Below are 12,340 nucleotides of genomic sequence, written 5' to 3'. Positions count from 1 at the left end.
ATTATTCTTTATTTGAAAAAATGGAGGCAAATTGATTATAGATTGGGGAAGATTAACATATTTAGACATGTTTATTTGTAAATTGGGGCAGGCATGTGGACCCTATAATGGTACCTGAAAGTAAATCAACTCTGCAGTATGGACCTCTCGGTGCCAGTTTTTCTGTAGATTGTTTTTTTTTTTTTTTTTTTTTTTTGAAATTCTTTATTTTTTGTGGTGCAGAAAGATATAACAGCGCTTATGTGGTACCCCAACGGCATTCCACATGAGCATCAACATCAGTAATAACATTGGGGTACATGAAATGCTTGCACCTTTTTATATAATAATGCAGGATTGAATTCGCTTAACATTGACTAGTTGCAAGGGAGTAAGTGCGCAAACTTTGTACTGAATAGATGCGCCGGTACAGTATTTCCATGTCGCGCAAATTAAACTAAAGTAATAAAAACACGCTTACACAGTAAATGATAAATTGCTTGCATAAAGGGTGAGTAGAGATAGCTTAAGTCATATGATTAACTAGAAGGCTATGATGGGGAGGTTCAGGTTGCAGAGAAAGCTTGCTTATTCCTCCTTCCCCTCTCAATAACCAGAGCTTCGTCAGTAGCTAATGTGAGTTATGGTTTAGGCTATACTGGAAAGGCAAAACCTGCAAACTATTAAACATTTAAGACATGAAACAAGGGTATGGTAAATCATGAGCTAGCCATTGCTTTGCATGCTAAATACGCTAAATTAATGTGGCTTGAGGTAGAGCCTAGCATTTCTTAGGGTATAATTACTGGATAAATGAGTAGTCTCAAGTGTCCTGTGGAGCACAGAGTAGTGCTGGTTGCAGTCTGCTTTACAGCTGTACTAGGCATCAAAGTCTGGGTGCTTCCTAGTTGCGATAACAAGTAACAGTCCAGGCTTCGAGTACCTGTGGAGGTCGGTATGTTGGGCGCTTTTAGCCGATGCCTGTTGCCGGTAAGCTCAGGGCATTGTCCGTCTGAGTCTCTCCGCTGTTGCCCCCCAACTTGTTGAGGCTGCTGCAGTAGTTGGCTCTGGCGGTGTGTCGTGGGATCCTCAGCGGTACCGTCGCTTGGGTCTTCGTGATGTGCTTGTGGTATCGGCGTAGGTTGCTCTGTGTGCTGGGAGTTGGATCTGGTGAGTCGCTTGCTTGCAGCGGTTGTTTCGCCGGTCCGGGCTGTTTCCGTTGTGTTTGTGGGGATGCGCCCGGTGGGCCTTCCGCCGTTTTCCGTCGCTGAGCCCGCTTGTGTCTGCATTGTCGGGCGGCCATTTTGGGACCTCGTGGTGCCTGTCTGTAATAGCTCCTTCGTGCAGCAGGTCGCATCCACGAGGTCACCATTCTCTCTGCTTGCCGGTGTGTGACACCCCTTTTCTGCAGGGCATATCTGAAGCTTGTGCAGAGGTGGTCGAAGGTCTCCAGTGGTGACCTGGGTGGCTGGGTGTGTGTGCTCCGCTTGCCCCGTTTGCGCCGAGCCGCCATTAAGGGTTTACCCTGTGGGGCAGTGTCCCCGGTTTGGCTCGTGGCTAGGTCGCCTGCTTGCTCCCAGTGTGGACCGGGATATCCCCCGCCGGTCCAAAGGGGGGGGGGGTAGGTTACAGAGATGTCGCTGGGTGGCTTTTGCGTCGGAGAGAGCGGCCGCCTCTCCCCGGTTTCGGCCTCAGTAGGCCGCGTTCGTTTCACCGCTTTCCCGGCCTCTACGGACCCCGGAGTGGTGTCGCTGGGTTCAGGAGGGCACCCCCAGCGTGGGTGGCGCACCCCCGAGTGGCTTTGGGTGAGGTGATCGCCGCTTTGGCCCCGGATCGTGCCCGCTCGGCCGGAGCCCATGTTAGTTGCGTCCACCCGGCTCAGCGGTCAAGCTCCGCCCCCGGGTGACCCATTCTTAACTAATCTTGGCTATGGATCAGTCTAGCCATTAAGGCTGACGTGGGCTGCGCGCCTTAGGGCCTAGTACCCGCGGGTCGCCTTGTATAAGGTTGAACGGCTGCGAGCGCCGAGCGTCTCGTGTTAGGTCCATTGGGGAGAGTTCAGGGTCTGACTAGATCATCGAGCAGTTCTGGACTCAACGGCCCTGTCGGGTTTGGGCAGCAATGTCCCCTTTGCTTGGTGACCATCAATAACCCCTGGTGGAATCCCCACCCCCCTCCATGGGCCCTTCCCCCCCAACCTATGCTGGTTCCCCCTTATCAATGCTATTACTGTGAGGGGGTAGTCTTCATCTCGGTGCCGCCGTGAACTCCCTTCTTCGCATACCCTCTCCCCTCCCAAGTGGGCATAAATCCCGGGCCTGTGTATGAATGGCGGGGATGGAGTGTATTTGTAGTACATACCAGTTCGGGTGGAGTCTGCTTCACATGGTGTAACTGGGCTTTTACGGCAAGGGGGGCAGGTGTTTGGCAGGTTCATCTCCGCTTATGGTGCAGGGATCCGGCGGCTTGTGGTGTAGTAGCAGCCCGGGGTCAGTGCAAAGTGGTTTCTCGTCTATTCCTCCGGAACTACAGGGCCGCCCCGTCTCGGGCGCGGGCCCGTGTGGTCATCAAAAAGATTCTCCACCGGGATGGTGGGTCCAGTGGGGCGAGTCGGCGGGTAGTCCAATATCCAGTTTGGAATTGTCATGGGTGGAAGGCCAACGGCCCGTAGAAATCGGGGAGTGTCGTTAGGCCATCTCATAATATGCCATTGCCCGTCCACTCTAGCTTGTAGGCTAAATGGGAACCCCCATTTGTATGGGATCCTCTTCTCCCGCAGGAGGCTGGTTACTGTTTTCAGTGCTCGTCGGGCATCCAAAGTGAGCGTGGATAGGTCCTGGTATAGGGATATTTGGGCGTCTCTGTATCTGATGGTGCGTTGCGATCTGGCAGCCCTCATGATGGTTTCTTTCAGTTGAAAGGACTGCAAGCAGCAGATTAGGTCCCTGGGCAAGCCGTCTCTGCGCGGGGCCCTCAATGCTCTGTGGGCTCTTTCCAGGCCGAAGTCTGCTGGGGCCTCTTCTCCTAGGATATGGGAGAACAGGCCTGTCAGGAGCTCATGGGGTGTCTCCCCCTCGGATTCCGGTAGGCCGCGCACCCGGATGTTATTGCGGCGCCCACGGTTATCAAGGTCCTCCGTTTGTCGTCTGAGGTCTAGGAGCATGTTACCTTGCCTCGACGTTGCTAGATCAGCTGCCTGCGAGTGATTGGTGGTGTGCAAGCGGTATTCCTCCAGGGCGTCCACCCTCGTCTCCAGGGCCGCAAGATCCCTCCGAACTGCCGTGATTTCCTCTCGGATCGCGGTGCGGAGCTCCGCAACAAGGTCTGCTTTGTCTTTGCGTGTGAGCATATTCGCTGATATGGCTGCGAGGTCAGCGGACAACTGGGAAAGGGCATCTCCCCTTGGGGAGCTCCTTGTGGAGTCTGCCGGACTGCTAGGTCCCGGTGATGAGGGCGCCATCTTGCCTTCGTCGCGTGGTCTCCCCAGGGTGAGCGGGGTAGAGAGATAGTCATCCATCGGGCCCGGTGTGTGGGTCCCGTGTGTGTGCGGAGGTTTGGGGGTGGCCCCTCGTTTGGTTCTCCCCATAAAGTCTGCAATTTTCGCTGCGTTTTATCGGGTTTTTGCGGGTTGGGGCCTAGGAGCTCTGGTCACCTGCGTCCTATTCCATCGGCAGCCAAGCCACGCCCCCCCCCTATAGATTTTTTAATACCCTATAACTAACATGAGGCCATGTGACTCATTAGCTGCTATTCTGGGCTATCGGTAAACTAACCTCAATGAAAAAGACAATAGGCCAAAATGGACTACATTGAAAACCATTCTTCAGTTTTCATTGCAGGAGAGTTTTGCCTCTGTCCTTGGAGATAATTGGATTACTTCCCAATTATCTCCAGGATAGAAGACTCTATGGAACTGGTTTTGGGCAGAAAAGCCATGCTTCATTTGGTCACAAAGGACTTCGATCTATCTTTTGAACCAATGGACCAATTTGGATGATTTTGACATGTTTGTATTTGGAGTATGCTGATTCTGAAAATGTGAATGTGATGTATACTTTTAAAGTTATGAATAATGTGGAAAAACTGTATTTCTCTGCCTGTGATAATTACATTAGCCCATTGTGTAAGGTAATTGTATCACAGGCAGAGGGAAGGATTTTGTGTGGGAGTGTCTGAGTGTACGTGTTTATTGGTTGTTTTCCAAAACCCTGTGGGTGGTACTAATGTGTAAGAATGTGTATATTAGAACAATAAACCCACAGCTCTGTCTGTTCCTGCATGACCCTCAAAACGGAGCCTTGGCTCATTCTTGGGGGGGGGGGGGATTTATTATATGCTGTTCCAGTTTGACTGCTAGGAGTGTAAACCTATTAGTATGTTTGAGAGCATTCATATGCTTCTCCGGTTCGGTGGATTGGTGTCTACAGTAGCTGCCTGTATATCTGGAAGGGAATATCTCCTAAACGGCTGTTAACCCCTTTTATGCCTGGGGGTGCCGTTACACTATCTTTCTAAAAGTTCCTCTTTAATTGGCATTGTTTTAATTTACTTGGACAAAAACAATCAATAGCTGCTACTGAAAGGGTCCCAAAATGCTCATCGTTAGCAGCTGTGCTATAAAATGCAATCTAAACGTATAAGATAGGAGAAGTGTATATTGTACTATTAAATATTCAAAGAATCAGATGCCGTATTTTAAATCAGATGTATAGATTTTTTAATACCCTATAACTAACATGAGGCCATGTGACTCATTAGCCGCTATTCTGGGCTATCGGTAAACTAACCTCAATGAAAAAGACAATAGGCCAAAATGGACTACATTGAAAACCATTCTTCAGTTTTCATTGCAGGAGAGCGAGCATCATATTAGGCTTTTTACTTTTTGGCACTCATAGGGTTGATTAATTCGCTGTCTATAGTTACTTCCTCATCACAGAAGGGAGCACAGGCCAGGCTGTGAGAATTTTTTATTTTTTTATTTTTTTTTAAATGATTGAATTAAAACTCTCATCAAGATAATCATAAATGGGGAGATTTGACATCTCCTTTGGCTCTGTTGATGAATTCAATAAAGAAGTAATCACAGATCATTATAACGCTTTTGTGCAGGGCGTAGATTTGTAAAAGGGATTGCATTCTAAATACACTGTTTCCAGGTTTTCACAGAGAGTGCACGGAGTAGGTCTCGCTCCTGCACAAAAATAATGAAATCGAGAACAACAGAACTGCCTTTTATTCTGCAATGACACTTATACCATCTTGTAGTGTGGGTTTAGATGACTCGGATAAAAGCTATGCTTTGTCCTAACATCAGTCCCTGGTAGATATACGTTGTGAATTTTATCAGTCATATAATATACATACCGTATGGCTAAATAATATACTTAAGGCCTGCAATATGCAGTATCTTAAATTCTAATAAAATACATTGTTTATAAAGAAGCAAAATAGTCTGCTGTGTAGTGTTAGGAAAAATAAATGCAAATGTACATTAGAGTAAGGTGAACTTGTGGAGTGGACCTTAAAGAGACACTATAGTCACCAGAACCACTACAGCTAAATGTTGTGGTTCCGGTGTCTAAAGCCTGTCCCTGCAGTCTTAGCACTGTAAACACTGCCTTTTCAGAGAAAAGACAGTGTTTACATTACTGACTAGTAACACGTCTAGTAGCAGTCACTCAGACAACCTGAGAAGCACTTCCTAGTCCACAGTGTGCAGCACTGGCATTCCGCGTCGCCACGCTCTGGATGGAGACGCTGAACGCTTGCCATTGAGTTGCATTGTTTCAATGCATCTCTATGAGGAGATGCTGACTGGCACACCACAGCGCTTTGCTGCGCATGAGCGATAGGCTCCCAATGGCATTCCATGGGAAAGTGTTGTATTGACTGAGATCATCAAGCCTTAAAAGGTAAGTAAACTACATAATTAACCCTCACACAGCTGAGGTTTTTAACTATTTATCCGCTAGCTTTGCCAGCAGGCAAATGGCTCTTTAAATTATCATTCGCTTCTAAAGAGCACTTTGATACTGTCGATCATGTCCTGCTGCTCCAAACTTGACACTGTCCTTGTGGTTCTCCTCCCATCTCTCCCAATGTTCATTCAGTGTCTGCTTTTTTTTATTAGCACCTCCTGCCCTACTTCTGTCTCACGTGGAGTCCCCCAAGTTCCTTTGGATTCAGCTACCACCTGTAAGCTAATGACACATAAATACATCTTTCTTCCCCTGATCTCTCCCTCCTGTCCTAGAATGTTTAATCGCTTGCCTTTCTTCCATCACTTATTGGATGTCCTCCTGCTTTCTGAAACTCAATCTCTCTAAAACTGATCTTTTTATATTTCCTCCTCATAATCCTGATCCTTCGCTTTCGCTCTTCCTGGAAGATGATGGTACCTGCATCAGCCCATTCTTGCAAATTAGATGTCTTGGAGTTATCTTTGATTATTGACACACCTTTGCTCCTCACGTCCAGTCTGTTGCTAAAACCTGCCAATTCCACCTGAAAAACATTGCCCACGTCTGTCCCTTTCTTACGCAAGATGCTGCTAAGGAGCTTGTTCATGCTTTAGTAATTTCTCAAAAAATGTCATCACACTCAAGTAAACCTACCGGAGCACTATATTTGTAAATATAAAAGTACACTTTTAACCAAATTAAGGATAAGTGATAACTAGGATAAACTAAATATATAATATAGTGCATACAGCAAAGTGCTATATGCAGTGGGAGTAAGATACACTTACGTGGGGTAGAGACAAATAGGGATAGGTTCAAATCACATGGGCAGAGTTATCTTATGAAAATACTAAGACCTTTTCTTTCTTTACCTCCAGAAATACTCAGAAAGGGAGATAACAATGAAGAGCAGATCCCTATTTTGCAGGTACAATGTGAAAACCACAAATCAAGTGATGGTACTGCTCACCTTCTTGAGAACCAATATCCTGGGCTCTCCGTAAAAAAAAAAGCACATGTGCCACTATAGCGGGCACAGACCTTCATTAAGAAAAGCAAGTCTCACAGGGATCCACAGGACTAGAGCATATGGCTAATTACTTTTTTAATACTTAAAAATAAACAAAAACCGCAAAATTGAATAGTTGAATACATTGAATAATTGGCACTAGAAAAAGTGCAGAGCTACAAAATTGATAAAAGGAATGGAGCCTTTTAGTTACGAAGAAAGGTTAAAGAATTTAAATCTCTTTAGTTTGGAAAAACTGTGCCATAGAGGGGATATGATAACATTATACAAATAATATTCGGGGCCAGTACAAACCATTATCTGGAAATCTATTCATAAATAGGGCTATACATAGGACACAAGGTCACACATTTAGGCTGGATGAAAGGAGATTTCATCTAAGGCAAAGAAAATGATTTTTTACAGTATCAGCAATAAGGATATGGAATTACCGTATATACTCGAGTATAAGCCGACCCGAATATAAGCCGAGGCCCCTAATTTTACCCCCAAAAAATGGGAAAACTTATTGACTCGAGTATAAGACTAGGGTGGAAAATGCAGCAGCTACTGGTAAATTTCTAAATAAAATTAGATCCTAAAAAAATTATATTAATTTAATATTTATTTACAGTGTGTGTATATAATGAATGCTGTGTGTGTATGCAGTGTGTGTATGAATGCAGTGTGTATATAATGAATGGAGTGCAGTGCGTGTATGAGTGCAGTGTGTGTATAATGAATGCAGTGCAGTGTGTGTATGAGTGCAGTGTGTATATAATGAATGCAGTGCAGTGTGTGTATATGAGTGCAGTGTGTATGAATGCAGTGTGTATATGAGTGCAGTGTGTGTGTATGAGTGCAGTGTGTATATAATGAATGCAGTGCAGTGTGTGTATATGAGTGCAGTGTGTGAGTGCAGTGTGTATAGAATGAATGCAGTGCAGTGTGTATGAATGCAGTGTGTGTATGTGTGTATGTATGAATGCAGTGTGTATGCAGTGTGTGTATGAATGCAGTGTGTGTATGAATGCAGTGTGTGTATATAATGAATGCAGTGCAGTGTGTGTATGAATGCAGTGTGTGTGTGTGTGAGTGCAGAGCATTGGTGGGGGTGGGCATTTTATTAATTATTATTATTTAATAAATAATTCTCTCGCGAGAGTTGCAGAGGAAGCTGACCTGGGAGCTGCACGGACGGAGGAGAGAGAAGGGAGCTGACAGGAGCTGCGGTGAAGGTAAGTTACAGCTTCCTGCCAGCCCCCGCTCCTTGTCTGTATTATGGCAATGAAAATTGCCATAATACAGACAACTGACTCGAGTATAATACGAGTGAGTGTTTTTCAGCACAAAAAATGTGCTGAAAAACTCGTCTTATACTAGAGTATATACGGTATCTGCCTGTAGATGTGGTTTTATCAGAGTCCTTACAGATGTTTAAACTGCAATTGGATAAATACTTGCAAAAACATAACATACAGGGATATCATTTCTAATTAATGGGTTAATAGCTGCTTGATCCAAGGAAACATCTGACTGCTATTTTGGGGTCAAGAAGGAATGTTGCAAAATTGGAAGCGCTTCAGACTGAGTTTTTTGCCTTCTTTTTGAGCAACAGGAAAAACATAGGTGAGGAAGGCTGAACTTGATGGACACAAGTCTCTTTTCAGCTATGTAACCATGAATAAAAATGCCAATATACCATAAACTAAAATAAATGTCCACAGATACTTCTGCCTATGAAAACGCGTTTCTCAGAATTCCTTGGCTTCCTTGGTTAGTCTCTTGCTTCTCCCATGTCTGGGTTTAAATAACCCATCTCCAGAATCAATTAGTGTGTCCATCTGCAGTTCGTCCAATCAGAATGGTTAAAAGTGGTGGGGAGCCTCTTGAGGTAGTTACCAGGAAGTAATCGGGACTGGATGTCTGCTTGAAAGCCAGGGGGTGTAACAAAATAAATGTATAAATGTTTAAATTTCTAGGAAAATCTGCACGTTTTGTTAAATGTAAAAAGAGGACACACTCTTCACACAGAAAGTATTTCAGAAAGCTAAAGTGCTCTAGTGTCCTTTTAATCTGAGATGGTGCCAGGGCACTTTAAGATAGGTGTACATTGTGTGTGCATTGAGCCCTGTTTTTATTGTAAGACTGCACCATAATTAAATGTAATGTATGAATAGGATATGGATTTCCACTCCTTGTTTTTTAAAAGTTTATTACATTTAATGAACCTTAATTATATATTTTTTTAAATGATGTAAATTGATTTCTAGTTGGCTGAGCAGCTATGTTGGGCCAGGCTCTAATGTTATCTGATCACCAGACCAATCACATCAACAGGTAAGTTGGGTTGAGCAGTTGTTGGTCAGATAACCATAATGTCGGACCCAACATAAGTCTTCAGCTACATAAAAAGTGACATTTTCTTAGAAATACATTTTTTAAAAAAATCTTTACGTTTCAGTAAATGTTCTAAACTTTAAAAAAATTAAAATTGAAAATGTGATGGCAGTTGTCCTTTAAGTACTGCATGTTTAAGGTTGTGCCCATGCGTGTCAAATTCATGCACCCAGTTGTGAAAAAAACCCAAAACCTTCAATGGGAGCATTCTGCTACATGATCACACTTCTTGTCCAAGCCCACATGAGTGTCGAGGGGATTGTCTTCTGATCTCTGGGTATTAAGTGGACTGATGTCTGGTGACTACAAAGGTGCCGTGACTTCACCAACGTTTAATATTTAAATGAAATCTGAAAATAAAATTAATTTTTATCCACTGATTTCATGAATAATGCATTATTAACTACTTCCATTTAAAAACCCATGAATAGAGCTTCCATATCTATGTTTGTAATGCAGACAAACCAGGCTTGATTTAATGCCTGTTATCCCTGTCAACTTGCCAAGACCTATATAAGGAAATTAAATGCTTGCTATTATTTCTTATACGGGTTTTCTAGCACGTGATGTACAGTAAAAATGTACGTTGCTGCCACGATTGACCTTTCACAGCAAACCTTACTTACACACTTCAGATTCTCAAGTAGAATTCTATTTTGAAGAAATAAAAGTACCTGTAGTATAACTATAAATTATTTTTTTGATGCACAGCCTTAAGTTGTCGTCACTGTCTAGTGGAGGATTTTACACTTTCAGTAACAGAGAGGTGAGCAACCTATTGAAAAGGCACTGTGTTGCCAAACTCAAGACATATTGAAGGTTAGAATGACACTGTAAACACCATAACCATGTCCTCTCATGGAAATGATTATGGTGCCTGGAGTTTCCTTCAGAAATTGACTTTCAGGAAGTGGGAGTGTACGGACAGGCGGGGACACCACTGATTAGCTAGATCGGTTAGCTGACACTCTAAGCCAATCGGTACCATTTACTCACCAGATACTCAACTTTTTTGTGAAGGCAAGCTATTGGTTGGCTTGGAACATCAGCTGACCGCTCTAGCCAAATAGCCGCGCCTGTTAGTACTCCGCGCTTCCTGAAAGCCAATTTCAGAAGCCGACTGTCTCTGGGGGAGCATGAGATCTGTCACCGGAGGCAACCTTTAGGGTTCAACCATTTGAGAACGGTTTAACCCATGGGTCGTCAACCTGGTCCCTACCGCCCACTAGTGGGCGTTTCAGGATTCCAGGTGGGCGGTAGGGACTTCCTCATTTTGAGAGATCGGGCGGGTGTGAGCCAGTGGTACCCCTGCGACCGGGTACCCGCCATCACCATTTGCGGCCCCGGCAAACTGCCAGGGCTGCCGTCCAAGGAGTTTATTGGGCGGCTCATGCTGTCAGGGGCACCCGATGGTTATGGATTGTAAGGGGGCCCAGTCAGCGCTGGGCGCTTTAACAGTGCGACCGGACCCCCTGTGATTACATCACACAGAGCTGGGAGGAAGTGACTGCACGTGGGAACTCTGACTCCCATCCACCTGAGCCACCACTGGACCCCAGGGAATGTCACCCTCCTGCACCTAAAAGGTAGGAAACAGGAGGGTGACTAAAATATTTTGAGTGTGTTTGTTTGTGTGTATGTGTCTTTGTATGTATGTCTTGTGTGTGTGTGTGTGTGTGTGTTTGTCTGTATATATGTCTTGTGTGTGTGTCTTTGTATGTGTGTGTGTGTCTTTGTGTGTATGTCTTGTGTGTGTCTGTCTGTAGGTATGTGTGTGTATGTGTCTTTGTATGTATGTATGTGTGTATTATGTATGTGTCTTTGTATGTATGTGTCTTTGTATGTATGTATGTGTATTTGTATGTGTCGTGTGTGTGTGTCTGTATATATGTGTGTACGTATGTGTGTCTTGTCTTTGTATGTATGTGTTGTGTGTGTGTGTGTGTGTCTTTGTATGTATGTATGTATATTTCTTATGTATGTGTCTTTGTATGTATGTGTGCCTGTCTGTATGTATGTGTTTTTGTATGTGTGTGTGTGTGTGTGTGTGTGTCTGTATGTATGTATGTATGTGTCTTTGTATGTATGCCTGTTTGTTAGTCTCTCTCCCCTTGGGAAAAAAGGGGAGGGCTTGCTAATTATGTAGTTCGTAAGAACTGCGGCTTTTGCAAGCTTTTGTAAGGTATACTCGCAACGAAGAGATGCATAAAAATGGATACAATTAATTATTGGGGGATATATCTACTAAGCAGTGTTCTTTTCAGTAGACATGTGCAATTCGTTTCGGTTGAATAAAAATTTGGCAGAATTTCAGGTAATTCGGACATTCGGGTGCTTCCGAATGTCCGAATAGTTGAATTGCCGAATTGCCGAAGTGCCGAAGTTCCGAGTTGTCAAAGTGTCGAAGTTCCGAAGCACAGTATTGCCTAAGTACGAATATACTTACCTAGTGAAAGAAGAATGTTACACTGTATACAATTTTAAATAAAAAGTATACAAACATAGACAGGATTCAGCTGTAAGCATTTGCAACACTTACAACAATCAAGTAACATACATTCATATAAAATGTAAGTTACTTAGCCAGCCAGTGTAATGACAGGAATGAATAAGTAGATAACTCCCTAATTCCCACGGTATTAGGGAGCTATCTACTAAAAGGCTAAAAGACCTAAATTGGTCTTTCAGCCAAATTTACTAATACTAAGTAAAGATTACTTAGTCACTTAGTATTAGTAAATTATGCTCCTCCTCGCTATACCGTGAGTAGGGGCATGTCTATTAAACAGTGAGCAGCCTGTGGCCTGTGGGAGGACAATAGGTCTCCCCCTTATTCTTGTTTAGGCCCCCACCCACCGCTCAGGGGTGGGGGCCAGGGGGGAGGATGACATTAGGTCCCCCACCCTTATTCTTGCTTAGGGCCCCCGCCCACCGCCCATTGGTGGGGGCCAGGGGGGAGGACATTAGGTCCCCCCCATTTTTATTTAGG

The sequence above is a fragment of the Pelobates fuscus genome, chromosome 13 (assembly GCF_036172605.1).
Source record: "Pelobates fuscus isolate aPelFus1 chromosome 13, aPelFus1.pri, whole genome shotgun sequence".
Classification (NCBI taxonomy): domain Eukaryota; kingdom Metazoa; phylum Chordata; class Amphibia; order Anura; family Pelobatidae; genus Pelobates; species Pelobates fuscus.
Note: the sequence above shows the minus strand (reverse complement) of the source record.